We start from the raw sequence: 6910 nt of genomic DNA, 5'->3' as shown, positions 1-6910 counted from the left end.
TCTCAGGATGGAGCAACCTGAACTGCGGTGCAGTAACTGCAGGGAAGCTTAATGCTTCCCTGCTCTGTCCGCACCTGACGCTATCTCCACCCTCCTGACCTCCCAACAGTCACTGCGGCCTGTCGGGAGCTCAAGAGCGGCACATGCGCAGAGGGACCCACCGGCTGACTCCAGACATTGCAGTAGGGGTCCGCTGGAGGAGATAGTGTTGCTGGAGCCCTGGACACCGCAGCGTTTCACCTAAGTGGTGAGTGTACGTGAATTGCTACTTATCACAGCTATACATCGCATCGAACCGATGCGATGTATACTAATAAGTAACAATTACGTTTTCATTTTCTTTATGAATAGACCCCTTAGGGATGTTGGCTGTGTGGTAGACTTTACTTCCAAGAAACCAAGGGGCGTGGCATTGCAGGAAATTACTACCTTATACCACAGTTTTGCAACCTGCACACCTAGACATTGGCCACCACAGGATAAAAAAAAAAAATCCTGATTCATACCCCTTGCCTTTTTCCTCCATACTGTAATATCACTTACACATTATGCCCCACATCGTAATGCTCGTGACACATTATATCACACACCATAATGCCTTTTACACAATATGCCACACACCATAATGCCCATTACATATTATCCCACACACCGCAATGCCCGTGACACATTATACCACACACCATAATACCTCTTACACAATATGCCACACATTGTAACGCCCGTTACATATTATGCCACACACCGCAATGTCCCTGACTGATTATTCCACACACCATAATGCCCATGACACATTATGCCACACACTGCAATGCCCCTGACACATTACTCCACACAATGCAATGCCCCATACACATTATTCCACACTGTAATGCTGCTGACACATTATTCCACACACCGTAATGCCCGCAATACATTATGCCACACACTATAATGCACATTACACATTATGCCCCAGAGTAAGGCTTCTAATTACTTTTAAATTACCTACTTATTGTCAGGGGTACCATGCTTGTTACCAGGGGTTTCATGATCATTGCTAGAGGTTCCTAGTTTGTTGCCAGGGGTTTCATGGTCGTTGCCAGGGGTTTCATGCTCGTTGCCACGGGTTTCATGCTGGTTGCCAGGGGTTTCATGCTCTTTGCCAGGGGTTTCTTGCTCTGGATTCCATGCTCAGTACCAGGGGTTTCATGCCTTGGGCTCCATGCTGTGAGTTCCATGCCTGTTGCCAGGGATGTAATGCTTGTTGCCAGGGGTTTCTTGCTCGGTGCCAGGGGTGTTATGCTCATTGTTAGGGGTGTCATGAAAGAAGGTGCAGCTTTGTAGAAAGCTGCATCCTCTCCGGTTGGTGTCAGTGCTGTGCGCTCCCGGCACTTCCAAGTAGCTATAGCCCTGTGCTCACTGTCAGACGCTAAAGGTCAAGTATGACCTCTAGCGTCTGTCTCCTCCAAGCCGGAAGAGTGCTATGGACTGGTGGGAGGAGTCAATTGTGGACTGCGGGGGTAATTCAGAGTTGATCGCAGCGGCAAATTTGTTAGCAGTTGGGAAAAACCATGTGCACTGCAGGGGGGGGGGGGGGGGGGGCAGATATAACATTTGCAGAGAAAGTTACATTTGGGTGGGTTATTTTGTTTCTGTGCAGGATAAATACTGGCTGCTTTGTTTTTACACTGCAATTTAGATTTCAGTTTGAACACACCCCACCCAAATCTAAAGGGGGTACACACGGAGCGATGTTCAGCTAATTTCTAAGCAATCTGACTAGATTGTTTAGAAATTAGCTGAACATCGCTCCGTGTGTAGGGGTGCCGGCGACAGCGATGCGCGGTCCCACGCGTCGCTGTCGCCGGTGCTAGATTGGCCTGCATGCAGACACAATCTAGTAGGTTGCTCATTTCACCGCTGGGTGAAATGATCGCCCCCCGTGTCCGCCCCCCCCCCCCTCACTCAGCACACTGCGCTGTGCTGAATGGGGGGAGAGATGTGTGCTGAGCGGTCTGTGCTAGACCGCTCAGCACACATCTCTGGGGAAATCTCCCCGTCAGTACAGCCATTTACTCTCTCTGCACATGTTATATCTGCAGTGCACATAGGGGGTCATTCCGAGTTGTTCGCTCGCAAGCTGCTTTTAGCAGCTTTGCACACGCTAAGCCGCCGCCTACTGGGAGTGAATCTTATCAAAATGCGAACGAAAGATTAGCAAAATTGCGAATACACACTTCTTAGCAGTTTCTGAGTAGCTCCACACTTACTCGGCATCTGCGATCAGTTCAGTGCTTGTCGTTCCTGGTTTGACGTCACAAACACACCCAGCGTTCGGCCAGACACTCCTCCGTTTCTCCAGCCACTCACACGTTTTTCCCAGAAACGGTAGCGTTTTTTTGCACACACCCATAAAACGGCCTGTTTCCGCCCAGAAACACCCACTTCCTGTCAATCACATTACGATCACCAGAACGAAGAAAAAACCTCGTAATGCCGTGAGTAAAATACCTAACTGCATAGCAAATTTACTTGGCGCAGTCGCACTGCGGACATTGCGCATGCGCATTAGCGACTAATCGCTCCATTGAGAGAAAAAAATAACGAGCGAACAACTCGGAATGACCCCCATGGTCTTTCCCAACTGCTAACAAATTTGCTGCTGCGATCAGCTCTGAATTAGGCCCTGCCCCCGAAATCGAGCAGCGACAGCAGCCAGCATTGGTCAAGCGACCCGGGTTGACAACGGGTTGACAACTGCTGATCTAACACAAAGGCAAAGACCAACCATGATCTCTTATTGACCTCTACATTGCATAAGGATTGGGGCCTGATGTAAATAATGTACATGTTAAATGTAGTTAGTATAAAACTGCTCCAGTATAGTAAGTGATTGGGCAAATGAATGATCATGGGAAAGGCTGGTGACTTACCAATTGAGGTGACTGGATGTTGGTGGTTAAGCCATAATTTGCCCAGATTTACCTTTTATTTGATTTTTTGATGTTTATTAGTAAAATGTATTTCAATTTTGAATAGTAATGTTTACATAGTGCACCTGCATCTTTTCATTCTATGTGTAGTACTAAAAGTCTCGGCAAGGTAGCACCTCTCATTACAAGTAGCTAGGGTGTGCAGTCTAGGGCCCCTCCCCCTAAATATACAATATTATGTGTATGCATCTGCAGGTTGAAACTCGTTCAGTCTGGATTGGCAACCCTCCAGGGCCAGATTAAGGCTTGGGGGTGCCCAGGGCATTTAAGACCCCCAGTGGAAGACGAGGAAATGTATAGATTGTGCATACCCTCCTACATGACCCATTCCAGGAGGGATAAAATGCTCTCTATATGGACTTCTCTCTTACTATATGATTGGTGTCACCTGTGTTGAACTATTTAATAGATAAGAAAGGTGTTTCAACACAGATGATTGCAATTATAATTTAAGACAGCATGTTATTCCTCCATGACTGGGTCATGTTAGGATGTATGGATTGTGTATATTAAATTTAACACAGTGGGGTATATTAGATTTAGGGGTATATGCAATTGCGGTCGAATTCCCGAAATTGTCGAAAAACTGGACTTTTTCGGCCAAAAAAAAAAATCGTCAATGCAATTCAGTACTTTCCGTCAAAAAAAATCGGACTTTCAAAATTCGACTTTTTGAAATTCAACATTTGTCAAATTCGACTTTTCTGCAATGGTACAAATGCGGCAATTCGACAAAAGTATATTCAATTGAAGTTTGGAAATTCGACAACAGTGCTTTTAGACAGTAAATTCGTCATTTTCAATCCGCCACACTTTGGTGGGTGAATCTAATAAAAAAAATTTAAAACATGTTTTTTTTTTTTTTTTTAATTGGTAATAGCATTTCTATTTATATTAGAAGGGATTAGGTACTTGGATTGACTTTTTGGGAGGCACAAGTATTATTTAAATATTTTTAAAAATATATAGATATTTTTTTTTAAGATGGAATGGTAAAATCCCGGAAAAAAATGGCGTGGGGTCCCCCCTCCAAAGCATAACCAGCCTCGGGCTCTTCGAGCCGGTCCTGGTTCTAAAATTCCGGGGGAAAAATGGACAGGGGATCCCCCGTATTTTTAAAACCAGCACCGGGCTCTGCGCCTGGTGCAAAAAATACGGGGGACAAAAAGAGTAGGGGTCCCCCGTATTTTTTACACCAGCATCGGGCTCCACTAGCTGGACAGATAATGCCACAGCCGGGGGTCACTTTTATACAGCGCCCTGCGGCCTTGGCATTAAATATCCAACTAGTCACCCCTGGCCGGGGTACCCTGGGGGAGTGGGGACCCCTTCAATCAAGGGGTCCCCCCCAGCCACCCAAGGGCTAGGGGTGAAGCCCGAGGCTGTCCCCCCCATCCAAGGGCTGCGGATGGGGGGCTGATAGCCTTGAGAAAATGACAAGAATATTGTTTTTTTCTGTAGTACTACAAGTCCCAGCAAGCCTCCCCCGCAAGCTGGTACTTGGAGAACCACAAGTACCAGCATGCGGGAGAAAAACGGGCCCGCTGGTACCTGTAGTACTACTGGAAAAAAATACCCAAATAAAAACAGGAGACACACACCTTGAGAGTAAAACTTTATTTCACACCTGCCGACACACACATACTTACCTATGTTGACCCGCCGACTGCCACGTCTCCTGATCCGACGATCCGGGGTACCTGTGAATAAAATTATACTCACCTCAATCCAGTGTCCAGATATAAATCCTCGTACTTGGCAAAACAAATAAACGAACACCCGACCAAGCCGGACTGAAAGGGGTCCCATGTTTACACATGGAACCCCTTTCCCCGAATGCAGAGATCCCCCCCCCCCCGTGACAGCTGTCACAGAAAGGTCTCTTAAGCCAATCAGCGAGCGCAACGTCCTGGCACTCTGCTGATTGGCTGCACGTCTGAGCTGTCAGACAGCGCATCGCAAAGCCTCTCCATTATACTCAATGGTGGGAACTTTGCGTCAGCAGTGAGGTCACCCGCGGTCAGCGGCTGACCGCGGGTAACCCCACCGCTGACGGCAAAGTTCCCACCATTGAAAGTAATGGAGAGGCTTTGCGATGCGCTGTCTGAGCTCACACGCGCATACAGCCAATCAGGTGAGTGCAACGAAGTAGCGCTTCCTGATTGGCTGAAGGGACCTCTGTGACAGGAGTCACGTGGGGTCCCGGCATTCGGGGAAAGGGGTCCCATGTGAAAACATGGGACCCCTTTCAGTCCGCTGGTCCGGGTGTTCGTTTATTTGTTTTGCCAAGTACGAGGATTTATATCTGGACACTGGATTGAGGTGAGTATAATTTTATTCACAGGTACCCCGGATCGTCGGATCAGGAGACGTGGCAGTCGGCGGGTCAACATAGGTAAGTATGTGTGTGTCGGCAGGTGTGAAATAAAGTTTTACTCCCAAGGTGTGTGTCTCCTGTTTTTATTTGGGTATTTTTTCCAGTAGTACTACAGGTACCAGCGGGCCCGTTTTTCTCCCGCATGCTGGTACTTGTGGTTCTCCAAGTACCAGCTTGAGGGGGAGGCATGCTGGGACTTGTAGTACTACAGGAAAAAACAATATTCTTGTCATTTTCTCAAGGCTATCAGCCCCCCATCCGCAGCCCTTGGATGGGGGGGACAGCCTCGGGCTTCACCCCTGGCCCTTGGGTGGCTTGGGCGGGGGAACTCTTGATTGAAGGGGTCCCCACTCCCCCAGAGTACCCCGGCCAGGGGTGACTAGTTGGATATTTAATGCCACGGCCGCAGGGCGCTGTATAAAAGTGACCCCCGGCTGTGGCATTATCTGTCCAGCTAGTGGAGCCCGATGCTGGTGTAAAAAATACGGGGGACCCCTACTCTTTTTGTCCCCCGTATTTTTTGCACCAGCACCAGGCGCAGAGCCCGGTGCTGGTTTTAAAAATACGGGGGATCCCCTGTCCATTTTTTCCCTGGATTTTTAGAACCAGGACCAGCTCGAAGAGCCCGAGGCTGGTTATGCTTTGGAGGGGGGACCCCACGCAATTTTTTTCCCCGTTTTTTCCCGTTTTTTAAAAATCGGAACAAAATCCGTCAAATCGGGCGTTTTTCGTCAGCGGGACTGTCGAATCCGTTTTTTATTGAATATGGTCAATTTCAGCACCCACTTGCCGAAATTAGATGGTCGAATTGTGTTGGATAAAAAACGGACGAAAAATTGCCGCGATTCGCCGCTAATTGCATATACCCCTAAAACTAATAATTTAATAATGCCTAGTTACTGTTTATAGCTCCACATAATTGAATGACAACTATTTTATACAAATTTCTTGTAGTGGAACAAAGACAACTTAACCTTAGAATACACATAGAAAAAAATCTATAATTTATCCTGTCACATGCAAGAACAGCAGCAGCCTCTGTGCTATTTACACACTGGTACAGGACTCAGGAGGACTCTGTATGTGTGTGTGTCTCTCTCTAGACTAGTGTTTTTCAACCACTGTGTCCTGGCACACTAGTGTGCCCTGAGCAGTCTCCAGGTGTGTCACCATAGAAGCAAAGCCAGGCCCGTCAGTGTTTTGCCGCTACTTAGGCCCTGGAACGATCAATACTGGTGGGTTTAGTGGTTGCAGAGCCAGTTCTAATTTTGGGCCCGGGCAGTGTTGGTCTCTTTTGGCTTTCTCAGATGTGGCTCAGGCGTTACCTATGGAGAAGCTGCGACATGACACCCTAGGACATGCAACTGCACCATGCATCACCATTATATTTGAGTGTGCCTTGGCAATATTTAAAACTTGTTCAGTGTGCCGCGAGATGTAAAAGGTTGAAAATCTCTGCTCTAAACTAGGGATGAGCGGGTTCGGTTCCTCTGAATCCGAACCCGCCCGAACTTCAGCTTTTTTCCACGGGTCCGAGCAGGCTCGGATCCTCCCGCCT

This window comes from Pseudophryne corroboree, chromosome 3, assembly GCF_028390025.1.
Source record: "Pseudophryne corroboree isolate aPseCor3 chromosome 3, aPseCor3.hap2, whole genome shotgun sequence".
Lineage (NCBI taxonomy): Eukaryota > Metazoa > Chordata > Amphibia > Anura > Myobatrachidae > Pseudophryne > Pseudophryne corroboree.
Note: the sequence above shows the minus strand (reverse complement) of the source record.